The 15,582-nt window shown below is 44.3% G+C and overlaps 1 protein-coding gene across 1 annotated transcript in view; it reads right to left on the bottom strand.

Annotated features, from left to right (window-relative positions):
• The window catches only part of LOC134754957 (small ribosomal subunit protein uS14m), a 306,550-nt gene that overhangs the window by 141,616 nt on the left and 149,352 nt on the right, over positions 1-15,582 (bottom strand). The gene's annotated exons all lie outside the window — the stretch shown is intronic.

The following is a 15,582-nucleotide window of genomic DNA, read 5'->3' on the forward strand; positions in this document are numbered from 1 at the left end:
GAATCAAACGATTTCAATAAAAATATCACAATTATTTACGCAAATTAACAAAACATTATTTGTAAAATTATCCGCCCAAATTACGTAGGTTGTTTGTGGTAATATATCAGCTACTCAGACGAGTCTGAGGTCAGCCGTTTTTAATCTTCTTCTTAAGAGCCCTTATTCCCTGGATCGTTCATCGATTTCACGAAATAACACTCAATAGCTGGCGTTGACGCGCGGTACTATAACGCGTTTTGAACGCAGAGAAGAATAATCTTGATCGTTGTCGATTTCAATAGCAAGTAACATTATTTTTATTGTTATAGCCACTCTTTTATATTATTTTATATGCACGGTAGTTGTCATTTCAGTTTATTATGTTAAGAAAATATACATAGACCTGTACCAATAACTTCTGAGGTTATAAGAATATTAATGTTGCTTATTTTTTATATATAGTTTCCAGACCATATACTAAACCTAAAAATAATATTTTGTGTCATCCTAGGTATTTGCTTAGGTAGAAATTTAGGTATTTCTTTTTTCAATCAGCATTCTGTAAAAAAAATATTCGAGACGAAATTCTTTGTTTCCCTGTAAAGGCAAAGTCGCTTCCGACGTACACACGCATTTTGTGTCATTTTCATCCACGGGTATAATGGCATTTAATAAATACCTAATATTGATCCTAAAACGCCTAAAAAAATATTAGAGTCGGCAAGTGAAGTGTTGTACTTTACAGAACATTGTTATATGTTATTCAAACAAATCTGTGTCAAATTCATCCACCGCTTTTATTTAAAAAAAAATTTTTTCTAATTAACACCCTGTATCTGCCACAAAAAAAAATCATATTATTAAGTTTACGTCTATAATATGTCTTAATAAGACACAAAATCATTTAATGGACCTATTTAAACGATTAAATTCGACCTAAGTCATTTTTTTTAACTCTAATTTTTTTTTGTGTCATTTAGAATATTATGACATAGTATCAGATTGCAGTGGACGTAATTGACACAAACTATGTTTTCACACTAAAAACACTATCCTAAATGCAACACAGTTACATGTGTTCTCTCGAATATTTTTTTCTCCAAGATAATTCAAAATAAAAAATAATTACCACAAAATAACAAATTACTAGAAAAGCAAATTATATATATGACACAAAACAAAATGTAAGATTTACATCTTAACAAAGTATTCATAAGCGAAAACAGAATTGACTTTAATATTTTTATAACCTAGGGGTCAAAATATAGCCAGCGGTACAGGTCTAACATACTTGTACCCAGAGATGACCAGGGTGCCTAGCCAAGATGCCAACCGTTCAGGTACTTATAGTTTACATTAAACCCAAATCTGCAGCTGGCCTCTGAAATAGGTAATAGAAACGCGATCCGAATGTCTTTCGCTTTCCAAATGACCAGGGTGCCTAGCCAAGATGCCAACCGTTTACGCTCCGTAGCAAACGAAACGTAACTGTCTCTGTCGCACTAATATTGAAGAGTGATAGAGAGAGATTACGCTATTGTTCGCTTCGGAACGAACGACTGGAATCTTAGCTAGGCACTCGGGTTTAGTACCTACAGTTTACGTTAAAACCACTTAAAACCAAATCTGTAGCTGGCCACTGAAATTGGTAATAGAAACGCGTTCCGTATGTGTTTTGCTTTCCAGATAATCAGAGTACCTAGCCAAGATGCCAGTCGTTCGTTCCGTAGCGAAGGATAGGGTAATCTCTCTCTATCACTCTTCCATATTAGTGCGACAGAGACGGTTGCGATTCGTTCGCTACGGAGCGTAAACGGTTGGCATCTTGGCTAGGCACCCTGGTCATCTGCAAAACCACATACGGAACGCGTTTCTATTACCCATTACAGTGGCCAGCTATAGATTTGGTTTTAATGTAAACTATAATAGGTACCTAAACCTGGGTGCCTAGCCAAGATGCCAGTCGTTCGTTCCGCAGCGAACGATAGGGTCATCTCTCTCTATTAATCTTCGATATTAGTGCGATAGAGACGGTTGCGTTTCGTTCGCTACGGAGCGTAAACGGTTGGCATCTTGGCTAGGCACCCTGGTCATCTGCAAAGCGAAACCCATACGGAACGCGTTTCTATTACCCATTACAGTGGCCAGCTATAGATTTGGTTTTAATGTAAACTATAGGTACCTAAACCTGGGTGCCTAACCAAGATGCCAGTCGTTCGTTCCGCAGCGAACGATAGGGTAATCTCTCTCTATCACTCTTCCATATTAGTGCGACAGAGACGGTTGCGTTTCGTTCGCTACGGAGCGTAAACAGTTGGCATCTTGGCTAGGCACCCTGGTCATCTGCAAAGCGAAACACATACGGAACGCGTTTCTATTACCCATTACAGTGGCCAGCTATAGATTTGGTTTTAATGTAAACTATAGGTACCTAAACCCGGGTGCCTAGCCAAGATGCCAGTCGTTCGTTCCGTAGCGAATGATAGGGTAATCTCTCTCTATCACTCTTACATATTAATGCGACAGAGACAGTTGCGTTTCGTTCGCTACAGAGCGTAAACGGTTGGCATCTTGGCTGGACACCCTGGCCATCTGGAAAGGGAAAGACATACGGAACGCGTTTCTACTACCCATTCAGAGGCCAGCTACAGATTTGGTTTTAATGTAGACTATTGGTACCTAAACGGTTGGTATTTTGGCTTGGCACCCTGGTCATCTGGAAAGCGATAGACATAAGGAACGCGTTTCTACTACCCATTTTAGAGGCCAGCTACAGATTTGGTTTTAATGTAAATTATATTATAGATACCTAAACGGTTGGCATCTTGGCTAGGCACCTTGGTCATCTGGAAAGGGAAAGACATACGGAACCCGTTTCTACTACCCATTCAGAGGCTAGCTACAGATTTGGTTTTAATTTAAACTATAGGTACCTAAACGGTTGGCATCTTGGCTAGGCACCCTGAACAGACCCGATCACCCAGGCGAAAAAATTTAATATTTGTGCTATAAAATGTACCTATGAACACATTGACCACCTAAGGATCAAGATTTTCTAATCGCAGTATACACCACTTCTCGGAACTAGCTCGTTGGTTACGAATGAAACAAACGCCTGACGATCGAGCACTGGTCCGTCCCCAAAGCGCGCTCGGCGGAGACTGAGCGGTGAGCGCGCAGTGTCGGTGCAGCGTGATTTATACGTCTTTTAAAAATATTTAAATTTACGGGAAAATAGGTCCTATAGTTATGATTTTTTTTATGGGTTCACATAAAGTTAGAGTTTGCTATAATATTATTTTGAGGGCAAAATATAAGTACAATTTGCTATAAAAAAATATAATGCGACCCTGTTTTCACCGAAAATATTAAGAAAACTCGGAAGGTATTTTATCATTTTTTTTAAATGAATCTGATTTTCAATCATTTCAGCCCCTCGTACAAGATATGGTGAATTGAATTGTAATCATTCATGTACCAAATGATTCTTGTTTACTGCAAAATTGGCAACCGAAACGACACTTCTCACTGCAAATTTTGAAAAATACTCCCAGGAAAACTCATTTATTTTAGGTTTAAAAAGAGAAAATGAAACTTTAACTATTTCAGGCGCTAGTTTAGGAAATGATTATTTAAGAACGTTAACAGTTTTTGAATAAATACTAATAGTTACGTCGTAATGTTGAATAAAAAAGGAAGCATTTTGCAAAATACGCTCGTTTGTAGGAATAAGGCTTTTTAAGAGGCCTTAGTCGATTTTGGAGCAAAAATTTAAAATTGATAGATTTAGTCGTTGAAATTATACACGTTTTGTTACGTAATATCTAAATAACATGTATTGGTTTCTATTAGCACGTCTTCTCATCTTGCCTTTTAATAATGAGGTCGCGAGCGTGCCACACCGGTAATATATGAAAAGAAGGGGCAGTTTTTAAAAATTCATCAAAAATTTATGGTGGTAAATTATACAAATTGATGTATAAGAATAGTTTCAGCAAATGTTGTAGATTGTTTAAGTATCAAAATTACGTCGAAATTAAGTCGATTTTCAGAGAAATTGTCACTTGTTTTGAAGTAATTTCTGGAGAAAATTGATTTCGTCTAACTTTCATTTACACTACTTCAAAGTCATAATAATAAAAATGTAGTCTGATAAACGTCAAGTACAGGATATGTGTACTACAAAATTACCATGTTTAGCCGTCCAAACTTTACGAAATTTACAAATAAGAGTTACAAAATCAGGGCTTTACGCGCGTTTACCTAGACGTCCATCAGAAAAGCAAACATTAAGTACTAATTTAGTGAGTCTGTTTTCAAAAAAATTATCTGATAAAAGTGCTAATAGAAACCAGTACTTGTTATTTCAATAAGGTTACAAAAGGTGTACAATTTCACCGACTAAATCTATCAATTTTACATTTTTGCTACTAAAATCGACACCGGCCTCTTAATTTAGCTGCATAAGAATCATGTTAGGGATACCAGATGAAAATATCATAATTTTATGGGTAATTTTGACCTCGAAGTTTTTTCGTATTTCTAATTCCAAAAAATAAAATAAACAAATGTTGTGAAGATTAAATGAGGTGTACATTAATTGGTGTGAATAATGTGATTGTGATTTGTGATTTCATAAAATTAAAACTCATAATACATTTTATTTTACGTTTTATTTAATAAACATGTTTAGTTTTGTACCACCTGCGCGAATTATAGGAGGTATTTCATTGTTCATACGCCTAAAAAGAACGGCCCATTGACATTTTATTCAACAATTTTAATACTGTCCAACTTTGCCTCCAGGGTAATCGCCCCAACGTGATATCAAATATTGGGGGAATTTTTACCAATATGGTATCCCCACGTTTATGACGTCATCTATGTCTATCCCTTACGAGCGCACGCGGTAGGCCGCATCTATGTAATGCTAGGTCTATGAACAAACTGAAGTGAGTGACAGACAAACTGAATCTGACATTCATGGAAACTATATCCATACATCCATACTGACATTGTTGACATTGACTTTGAACATAGACATATAGTTGACGACCGGTCTGGCCCTAAGCCGCTCCAGACTACGCGGCGCGAAACCGCGATTCGCGCACGAGTTTGGAGGCCTCTATGTGGGAGCTCGATTCGAGCTCGATCCCGAATTGTTAATTCTAGAAGTCGAGTCTCAACTACGAAATACGCAAATAGACTACTTAAAAATGAAGCGTGTTTTTTTTTTTTTTTTAAATCTTTATTTATTTATAGAGGGTTTTAAGTTTTAAACAAATGCCACCCTCATAGTGGCTCTCTAAAAAAAACTACAACAGACTAACTTTCACTATTTCTAAGTTGAATGATGTCTTTGACCATATTATAAAGAAGCCCAGCCTCTTCTGAGGCTGGACAAGCCAGGATACTATTGACCCTGCCGAGGTCATAGCACCTGACATTAAGCAGTCGACGCTGCGCAGCACCTCGGCGACATTCCATTGTAACATGAAACACGTCTTCAACTACTCCGCATAAATTACATTTGGGCGAGTCAACTTTACGCATCATAAACGCATAGCTATTTAAAGGAATGTGGCCAGATCGCAATCTAAGAGCAACAATTAAATTCTGCCTGTTCATCCTACAGAAAGAGAACCATGGAGCACGAGGGAGTGTGGGTTGGATCGTTTTATACCATATGCCCTTTGTGCGAGATCTTTCGTCAAAATATTCGGACCACATGTCAAAGCACATATTTTTGACCTTAAACAGGACATCAGAAAACCAAGGAACATTATGGCAATTGTCACCCATTTCGGATGCTTCCCTAGCCAACCGATCCACCACCTCGTTCCCCACAACACCGCAGTGAGAGGGAATCCACTGTAAAATAACTTTCTTTTTGGCAGCGCAGAGTTTAAGTACTAGACGAATTATTGTGTAAGCTACTGGAATGCCCCTAAAGACGTAAGTACAGCGGTTCAAATGTTGAAGAGTACATTTTGAATCCGTTAAAATTACAAATTTATTATGACTATTGATGCTGTCAATAAATTTAGTGTGTTGGTGATTTTTAAGCGTTCATAAGGCCCCATTCGCATAAGAGCTTAAAAAGCGTTGCGTGTGTGTCGCACCCATAAGTAAGAGCGAGAAAGAGATATCGCTTGAAAACAAATATTAGAAACATTAAATAAAAAAAAATAAAAAAAAATAATCATTTATTGCAGATCATAACAATCCATAGATTTTGTTAGTTTGTCTTAAGCTAAGTACCTAATACTAGTGTTAGTAATTAAGTAAGTTATACCAACCAACTTCGGGTTCTAACGCGACGTTTTTTAAGCTCTCGTGCGTATAGGGCCTTAAGGCCTCATACGCACGAGCGCTTTTTCGACGCGTGTTAATAAATGTACGAGAATGATATTATGATTCAAAGCAAAGCAAAGCATTTATTGCCAACATATTAAGTACATAATTAGGAAAGGTAGTTATTTTGGCGGAGATTTAATGGTTTTACGTGGGTTTTACATGGCGATTCTCTCTGTCTATGTTTGAAATGAGACTTGAATGAGACAGTCCGTTGACAAACTATAGTTGTCATTTTGACTTTGACGTTACACTTCTTTCTTGACAATCTTGACCATGAATCTGTAAATGTAATGCTGAAAAGCGCGGGAAACGTGAAACGTGGCGGTTGTGTTTTGGTTTCTCGTACATTTAATTTAATTTAAAATAAGCTTAAGATCAGTGAATTGGTAATTTGTATATATTTTAGATAGTATTACATGTAAATATTGTTGTTTCCTGTATATATTGTAACATTCACTCATATTAGGTAAGTCTTTATATTATGTATAAAGCAATATAATCCATTTACAAACAATAATTAAAACTAATAATCTAAAACTAATAAACTAAAGGTCTAATATGCGCCTCCACCGTGCATCGTACCCGGCTCAAAAGTTCCCATGATGCCTGCAGCATTCCCTCGCTGCACTGCAATTGAGATCTGTTGAACCAGGTACGATCCAGAGCGGGGGTCGCAGCCCCTCTCCCGTAGACGCCTCCCCAGTTCACCAATCAGACGCCGAGCCTCAGAGCCCCAGGGCCCCGCGGTTTCTATTGCCACCGGCACGAAGTCATAGCTTGATTCCAGGGCGGAGTATTTGGTGTGCTTTAGCTTGGCGGCGGATTCCGCCGCCGAGCCAGCACACCGTGAGGTTTGCCTCAGGTGGGACGCGGCAAAGGTGCTTACACAAGTCGCGTCCCACAAGAGACAACGCCCCCTCCGCCATGGAATCAAGGTCAGTCCGTCCGGCCTTTTCCCGTCCGTACGGCTCAAGCCAGGGGGCTCCAATATGCATGGCACGCTAGCCGACACCATTGCCCTTCGTATTAACTCGTTGATGGATTGGTGCCTAGGAAATCGCCCCGCGCACCTTTGGCAGCTCAAACCATGGTGTCCGTTGGCTTCTACCATTGCTCCGCATCTGCAGCGATGAGCCTCGCACACACTGGTCCCCAATCGGAGTGCCACTGCTATTCTTAAGGAGTCGTTATCTAGCAATGTACCAAGCTGGGGTGAGGGCAGTGCATGCATCCAGGCCCCTGACTCTGGCTGTGCAAAAGCTTTAAGGCGCGCGAGATCGACACCCGAGGCGCCAGAAATCAACGAGTTATACACACCTCTGCTTCAGATGTCGTCCCATTGTCTTTGTACGGCGGGGTCGTCAGGCCGTGCGTCGCCCGGCGTAGATGTGGACCACTTTGCCATGGCTTCTGAGATAAATGGAACCGGGGAGTTGCCACCATTAAGAGCTAATATTCGAGTGACAAGATCCACAGTTCCATTCACAGATGCTAAAAAGGCAATGAGTCCTATGTCTTCGACGCGACGAATTCCAAGGCCGCCATATCGTATGGGAAGGGTCGCCTGGATCCACTGTATGTCGGTTAGATCGACGTTTAGAATGAGTTGTAGGGTCGACTTCAACTCTTGATCTATTTCTTTTGCTGTTTCAGGGAATAGCCATGAGGGAGATGTCCTTAAGATGTAGGTCATCCGGGGTGTGGCGAAGCAATGACGTAGTAGTGTCATGGACACGTGAGATGAAAGATTGGTCAAGTGGTTCCGAGCTGCCACAAGTGCATCCTTTTTAGTTCGAAGGGCGGCACTAACACCCTCGGGGAAGATGGGCGCACCTAATAGAGAGGGAGCTGCTTTGTCAACTCTTTTGATTCCCGGCAAGAATGATTGCAGAGCCAAAGAGGAGGATTCAGACATTGACCCACAGGAGAAGAGCTCGCACTTCGTGGGATTTACTTCTAGCCCAAGTTCTTTGAAAGCGGGTATGAGGTTCTTCAGGTCTTCGATTATTGCCTCGGGTCTTCCGCCGATGACTCCGTCGTCAAGGTACCATACATTGAGCGGAGAATTTAATGTAATGATGGACTTATGTATGGCCAAGCAAAAGAGCAGAGGCCCTAAAGGATCGCCCTGTTGGGCTCCGATTTGGGACAACACTGTATTATCTTTAAAGTAAAGATTAGTGGCATCAGAATAGCACTGATATAAAAAAGGGTAGAGACGTGGTGCCAGGTCGAGGACCTCCTTTAATATGCTGTCTCTTTCGACACAGTTGAATGCGTTTTTAAGGTCAATTTTGATGAGTGCGTTGTCTGTGTTTTTTATTTTTTAAAACAAAAGACCGAGTGGCATGAATTGCTGCCTCACAACCTCTAGCTGCCCCGAATCCAATCTGCTTTGGCTGCAGGTATTTTGATATATCATCCCTGACAGCGTAACAGCACAATTTGGCAGTGAGACGTCGGATAACAGTACCCACCGCTATGGGCCTTATGCCACCATCCTTCTTTAATAAAGCACATAAATTTGCGCCATATAGGTAGGGCCTTACTTGGAGGTTAAGCATACCCTTTAATAAGAAATTGCACATGTCGGTTAAGGACTCTAATAATCTAATTCCATTATTACCCGCAGATTGTGAAGTGAGTTCTTTGAGATGTTGTAGGCGCAAACCGTCTAATCCAGCTGCGGAGCCATTATAGAAAGAGTTCAGCGCTTTGGATACGTCAGCTACGGTCACCGATAGAAAGGCGCTATTACGGTTTGGTTCAGGAGGTAAATGAAGTTGTCTTGAGGGTGAGGGATGCTTTTCATGTAGTGTGGTAAGTGTGGCCTCATTTGAAGGGGCTAGTGCAGAGTCGGACAGAAGTATACGGACTGCGCCCCTGAAATCACCGTCATGGACTTTAGTTTCAATAGTTCTGTATTTCGGGCGTAATTTATGGTTTATGCATTCAGGGAAATATATGATTGAATTGATTAAACTGTTGATACTGTTGATAGTGACGATATTTTCCTTTACTTTGGTTGTCAAAGATTTGCTTCCCTCGCTCTCAGGTACTCTTAGGGCTGAGAATGAAAATGAGAGAAAGGAAAAACAATCTTCAACACAGTTTGTACGTAAACAGTTGCCTATGCCTACATGTATATATCGCAAAGCTTACCAGCGGCAAGGTTCCTGGCTCCCTTGGGTATATGTTTCAGTACACGCACATTAGCTTTTAGGGCAGGTAAATCTTCTAATTTTGAAGTTGGATCAGGGGTAGTTGCCGAGATCGTTGCTCCTACGGGGTTTACTATCACGTTGGGATTGGGACAATAAGTAAGTCTTTTGTAATTCTTTACAATGGGGGAGGACGATCCTCCCGACCCTGGAGGGGATAACCTCTAGGTGGCTATTAATGTTGAAATCGAATCCAGCATGGACACAGATACATCTGTAAATAATAAAAACTATTTGAAAAGAAAAGTACCTATATATAAAAATAAGAGGTGTAAAGATTGTAACAAAAAGAGAAAGCAAAATGCTGGTGGAGAATATGTTTGTGAGTATGAAATTGTACAGAAGACCCAATCTCATTCTGATACAAATGCGGACCCAAATAAAGTAGTTTCTGATAATCAAACAACAAAAGTAGGCAGAAATTTATTTTCAACATCCAATGTTGCACCGTTTACGGTGCACGTTCAATTAAAACGTATAGTACTATGCCTTATGGGAAACGGTCGAAGAGATAGTTCAGACCCGGAAACCGCTACCAAATTTTAATATGTTGTTGGGCATGGTACTGGGTCTCCAAAACTGCCGGGAGACAGCGGCGCCGGCCATCTACTTCAGCGGAATGACGTCATCAAAATGACTCCCGCCTCGTTGCGAATATTGCATTTTGCACCCAAACTATGCATTGCACATACACGTGTGGGGTATTAAACGAAAGCCAATAAAATATTATATATTTTACTAATACACTATGTACCAAAATATACAATAGTTTAAGAGAAATTTAAAAATAAATCAAAATGATGAAAAAAAAAATTCGATTATTTGGGTTTTTCAACCAAATCAAAAGTCGGACGTTAAAGCAATGTACTACAAAATTAAAGCTGATGTCTCAAGCCATATATACTGATATCAAAATAATCAAAATCAGACCAAAAATGTGAAAATTATGCATCAAAATGTAGGTATTTGCTAGAACAAATGCATTAAAGTTAAAAAAAATCGAAAATGGTCATTTTCAGGATAATCCGCATAAGCTTCTAGTATGTTATTAGCAATATAAAAAGGATCATAAAACTGCTGGGAGACAATCTCTATAGTGCCTAAATGACAAATAATGGCGTCATACATGTGACCACTACCGAAATTTGCAAAATCTAAATTATAACTATACCATGTGTCATACATACACGTGTGCTATATCAAACGAAAGGTTATTAAATATATTATGATTCGTTAATACATTATTTCTAAAAACAATGTATATTTTAGGAGCTACAAACAAAGAAAAATCACTTTTTTTGAGAAAAGTTCGTGTATATATATTTTATAGCTCAACTAAAAATGTTATAACAATTTTGCGTCTAATATAAAAGAAACCAGTTATTCAACTAAACGTCACAGTTTAAATTTTTAATTTCGGACAAAAACTGTGGAAGTTGTCAAAAAAAACTAAAGCGCGCCAACAATTCTACATTAATGCGCTCATATTATGCAAAGAATAGTCCGAATTATCGGGTATTAAATGAAAGCACATTACATAAAACACATGAAAACGATATTTTGGAGTGGAGTAAAGGTGGTCGTATGCCGTCTTTGCTGACTTCGTAGCCTAGGAACTTGACCGATGGCTGTCCGAATACGCATTTCGACGGGTTGATAGTTATACCGTAGTCTTCGAGTCTGCTTAGTACGGAGCGTAGATGTTTCTCGTGCGTAGATTCGTCGGCCGATGCGACAAGTAGGTCGTCGACGAATGGGAACACGAAGTCAAGGTCGCGCAGTACTTCGTGAATAAAGCGTTGAAACGTCTGTCCGCAGTTTTTGAGTCCGGGGCACATTCTCGGAAATTCGAATAGACCGAATAGAGTTATGATGGCGCTCTTCTTGACGTCTTGCTCTGCAATTGGTAGCTGTTGGTAGGCGCGGTTGAGGTCCAAGGTGGAGAATATTTGTTTGCCGGCGAGTTGGTAGGTAAAATCACGTATGCGTGGGATTGGATAGCGGTCGGGCTTAGTGATTGCGTTAAGCCGTCGGTAATCGCCACACACACGTAAATCACCATTTTTCTTCGGTACGACGTGAAGAGGTGATGCCCAAGGGCTTTTGCTTGGTCTGCATAGGCCCTGTTCCATCATGTTGGCAAATTCTTTCTTCACGAGTTCGTAGCGGTGCGGTGCAATCGGACGTGGTCTGCAGTGAAGTGGTGGTCCGGTTGTTTCGATGAAATGTTCGACGTTATGTTTCGGGCTGAGCTTCATGGAGGTAAGACGAGTTGTACCAGGGTAGTCGGCAAGTATGTTGTGGTACGACTGTTGCACGTCTATACTGCGCACGGTAGGTATGTTTGCAGTACAGAGTTGTGCGTTCGTGTATAGTAGCGTCTTGCCGTCGATCAGTCGTCTCCTCGTGATGTCGACTATAATGTGGTGGTAGTCCAGGAAATCTGCACCGATGATGGGCTTTGAAACTGCAGCAATGATGAACTTCCACCGGAATGGTCTGCGTAGATTGAGATCAAGCTCCAGCGTCTTCTCGCCGTAGGTAGGAATAACTGTATTGTTAGCGGCGTACAGTTGAAAAGGTAGAGGTTGCGCCTTCGTGCCGGGTGTTCTTGGTAGGACGGAGATGTTCGCCCCAGTGTCTACCAAGAAGACAAGTTTGGTAGTTCGGTCTCGTACGAAAAAGCGGTGTGATTTGGTGGTAACGCCGGTTTCCGCCGCAGCCAGCGTTACGCTTAGTTTTCCGATGGTGCTGCTGTTGTCGCCGGGATTGGTTTGAAACTGCACGGCTGTGCACATTTCTGGGCGTCCATTCCAAATCGACGATGGTAGTGGCAATACGGCATCGGCGAGCTGCTGCGATTGCGTGGGCTTGGGTCTCGCGATTGCGAATGGTTTCGTGGACGCGACGGGAAACGGCGATGAGAGCGGCTGTAGCGTTGACTATTGTGATTTTCACGCGGTCTCGAACGCAGCTCGGCGACTTCGAGTGATAATCTTCTTATCTCGCCGATGAGGAATTGGGTGTCGAGAGCTGACGAACCCATCTTCTTGGTTGTGATTCGCTTCTTGCTTCTTGTTCAGAGTCGGTGGTCACCACTATAGCGAAGGTACTGGTTATGTAGGTTCAGAAGGTTTGTTGTAGTAAAACACTTGTCTATGTACAAGAATTGAATGAATTTTATTCCGTCGTTGCTTCTTTCATGCTTCCTCATTGGGGAAGTATGAGATGCCTTTCCATCCCTTTTGGGGATATTTGGCGGTCTCTAGTCGCCGCCCGTTACAACTGGGCGTGGCTTCTTTTTGGCCGTGATTGGCCATGATGGCCTGTCATGGCCAGTGTTTCTGTTGACGTTGGGCCTGCTTGCAGCTTGAGGCTTGCGGCTCCTCTCAGCTGCTGGGGCCCTCGTCCTCCTCAATTGCTGGCACCAGAGCCCTAGGGAGCTGGCGCTGGCGGCGGCGGTTGTCAGGCGGGCGTGCGTGGAGCGGCGCGATGCCCTGCAGGTGATGGTGTCGTGAGTGGTCTGCGCGCTCGAACATCCTGCTCGAGAGGTGGCCGATGAAGGCGTCCAGACTCTGCCATTTCAATCCGTTGCTGATATCTATGTTTCGCACGTAGCGGGGAGCATTGACTATTGTGCGTAGGGTCGCATTCTCCTGCGCACGCAGTCTCTTTTTGTTGGACTCAGCCGTCAGCGCGTACCAGGCTGGACCAGCGTACGTCAGGCGGGACCGCACATAAGTCTTATAGATCCCCAGCTTCGTGCGGCGGGGGAGGCTGCTGCGGAGCACTGGACGGAGCAGGGTTTGACGCGCCTGACCACCTCGTCCACGTGTGGCTTCATGGTAAGCCGCCGATCAAGTGTCACGCCCAGGTACTTGATCTGCGGCATCCAGGTGATCTCTTCGCCGTGTAGTCGGAGAGGCGGCGGGAGTTGGTTGGTGTTCCCGGTGAGCAGGGCCTGTGTCTTTCCCACATTTACCGACAGCCTCCACCTGGAGAGCCAGTCGGGGAGGACGTCAAGGGACCTCTGGAGTTTTCTGGCAGCGTGCTTGTAGTTGATAGACGCGGCGAAGAGTGCCGCGTCGTCAGCGTAGAGGCCCAGCTTGACGTCCCCGACGACCGGGAGGTCGTCGGCGTAGAGGGCGTAGAGGGCCGGCGAGAGGACACTGCCCTGAGGGACGCCCGCGTGGATCGGGTGCTCCTCCGAGACAGCATTCTCTACTGCCACTCTGAAGCGGCGGTCGGCCAGAAATGAGGCCACCACCTTGATAGAGCGCCTGGGTGCTTCGGTCTTCGACAGCTTGTAGATCAGCCCCTCGTGCCACACTCTGTCGAAGGCCTTCTCCATATCTAGGCAGACGGTAGCTGTGTGCTCCCTCCTATTCATGGCTGCCGTCATGAAGTGGAGCACTCTGGTAAGCTGCAGGGTCGTCGAGTGGCCATCTCGGAAGCCGAACTGCTCCGGTCTCGGCTCGATGAAGGGTTGGAGACGGCTCAGCAAGAGCCGTTCGAACACCTTGGAGAGGGTGCTGAGCAGGGTGATCGGACGATAACTCTCCGGTCTCCCTCTGTCCTTTCCTGGTTTAGGCAGCATTATCACCCGACCAAGTTTCCACGTTGACGGGTAGTGGCCCGAGCGCATGATCCCGTTGAACAGGCGGGTCACCGCCACGATGGAGCGCTGTGGCAGGTGACTTAGTGCCGTGTTCGGGATCTGGTCGGGGCCCGGGGCTTTCCTGGGTTTGCAGCGACGGAGAGTTCGCTTCACTTGGCCGGGTGAAAAGAAGACCAGGTCCTCCTCCGTTCCCAGCGGCTGCTCGAGGAACCTCTCCAAATGAAGTGTGACTTCGTGATGGTGTGCGTGGTCCTGGACTGGATTCGGCTGGAACTGCCTGCTCAGACACTCGGCGAAGATCTCCGCCCTGTCTTCCGCCTTGTATCTGGGCTGGCCGTTGGAGTCCTTGAGCGGGCGAGTCGAGTCCCGCGTCGTGCCGAGTTGTCGGCATAGACGGTGAATTGAGGGGACATCACCGTCTAGGGACGCGATGTGACTCTCCCAACTCGTTGCTGCGTGGTTGCTGAGCTCTTTCTGGACCTTCTTCACGAGTGCGTTGAGCTCCGTTTTAAGGGCCCTACCCTTAAAACGGAGCTCAACATCGTGAGGTTTGCCATCTTCTTAGAACGTGCTTGCGCTTGATGAGGTCCAAGATCCTTTGTGGCAGGAGAGGGCGTCTCCCGTCACTCTGGATGGTGTGCGCTGCTGTGTTCAGCGCGTCCTGAATGTCAGAGGTGATGGCAGCGGCTGCTGTCTCTACTTCTTCTGCTGAGGAGACCGCCATGGTCTGGGGTTTCCCCTCCATTGCTTCGACGTACGTCTCCCAGCAGATGCGGCGTCTGGTCTTGGGGGCGAGTGCCTTGACAGGCATGTCTTCGAGCGTCAGGAGTACCGGGCGGTGGTCCGGCGGTAAGTCGGGCAGTGTCTCCTGGGCCATGGCTGCGTCGATGTTCTTGTGGATCACGAAGTCGATGGTGTCGGCGGACCCGTTCCGATCTTCGTAGTGTGTCGGGTCCTCGGGTCCGGACACGTCGAGGTTGTGGTCCACGGCTGTCTGGTAGATGGCGCGGCCTGCTGTATCCTGCCTTGAAGCGTGCCACGCCTGGTGATTAGCGTTCCAGTCCCCGGCCAGGATGGTCGGCGTAGGGGGGCTGAGTAGCTTCAGCAGGTCTCTGTTTATGTTGCCGGGTGCTCCACCCGTCCTGTAGGTCGCGAAGAGCCGGAGGTCGTGGCCTGAGACTCTGATGTCGACTCCTAGGGCATAGAAGGAGTCGAGGGGCTGGTATTCCACCGGTTGGTGAATGACTGATCTCCGGACTAAGACTGCGAGGCCCCGGTATGCTACGTTGTCCTGTCTGAGCTCATCCTTCCTGTAGACGATGTAGCCGGGGATCTTTAGGGCGATTTCGGCGCGCAGGTGCGTTTCTGACACCAGCATCACGTCCACGTCCTGCGCTGTGACGA

The sequence above is a fragment of the Cydia strobilella genome, chromosome Z (genome assembly GCF_947568885.1).
Source record: "Cydia strobilella chromosome Z, ilCydStro3.1, whole genome shotgun sequence".
Lineage (NCBI taxonomy): Eukaryota > Metazoa > Arthropoda > Insecta > Lepidoptera > Tortricidae > Cydia > Cydia strobilella.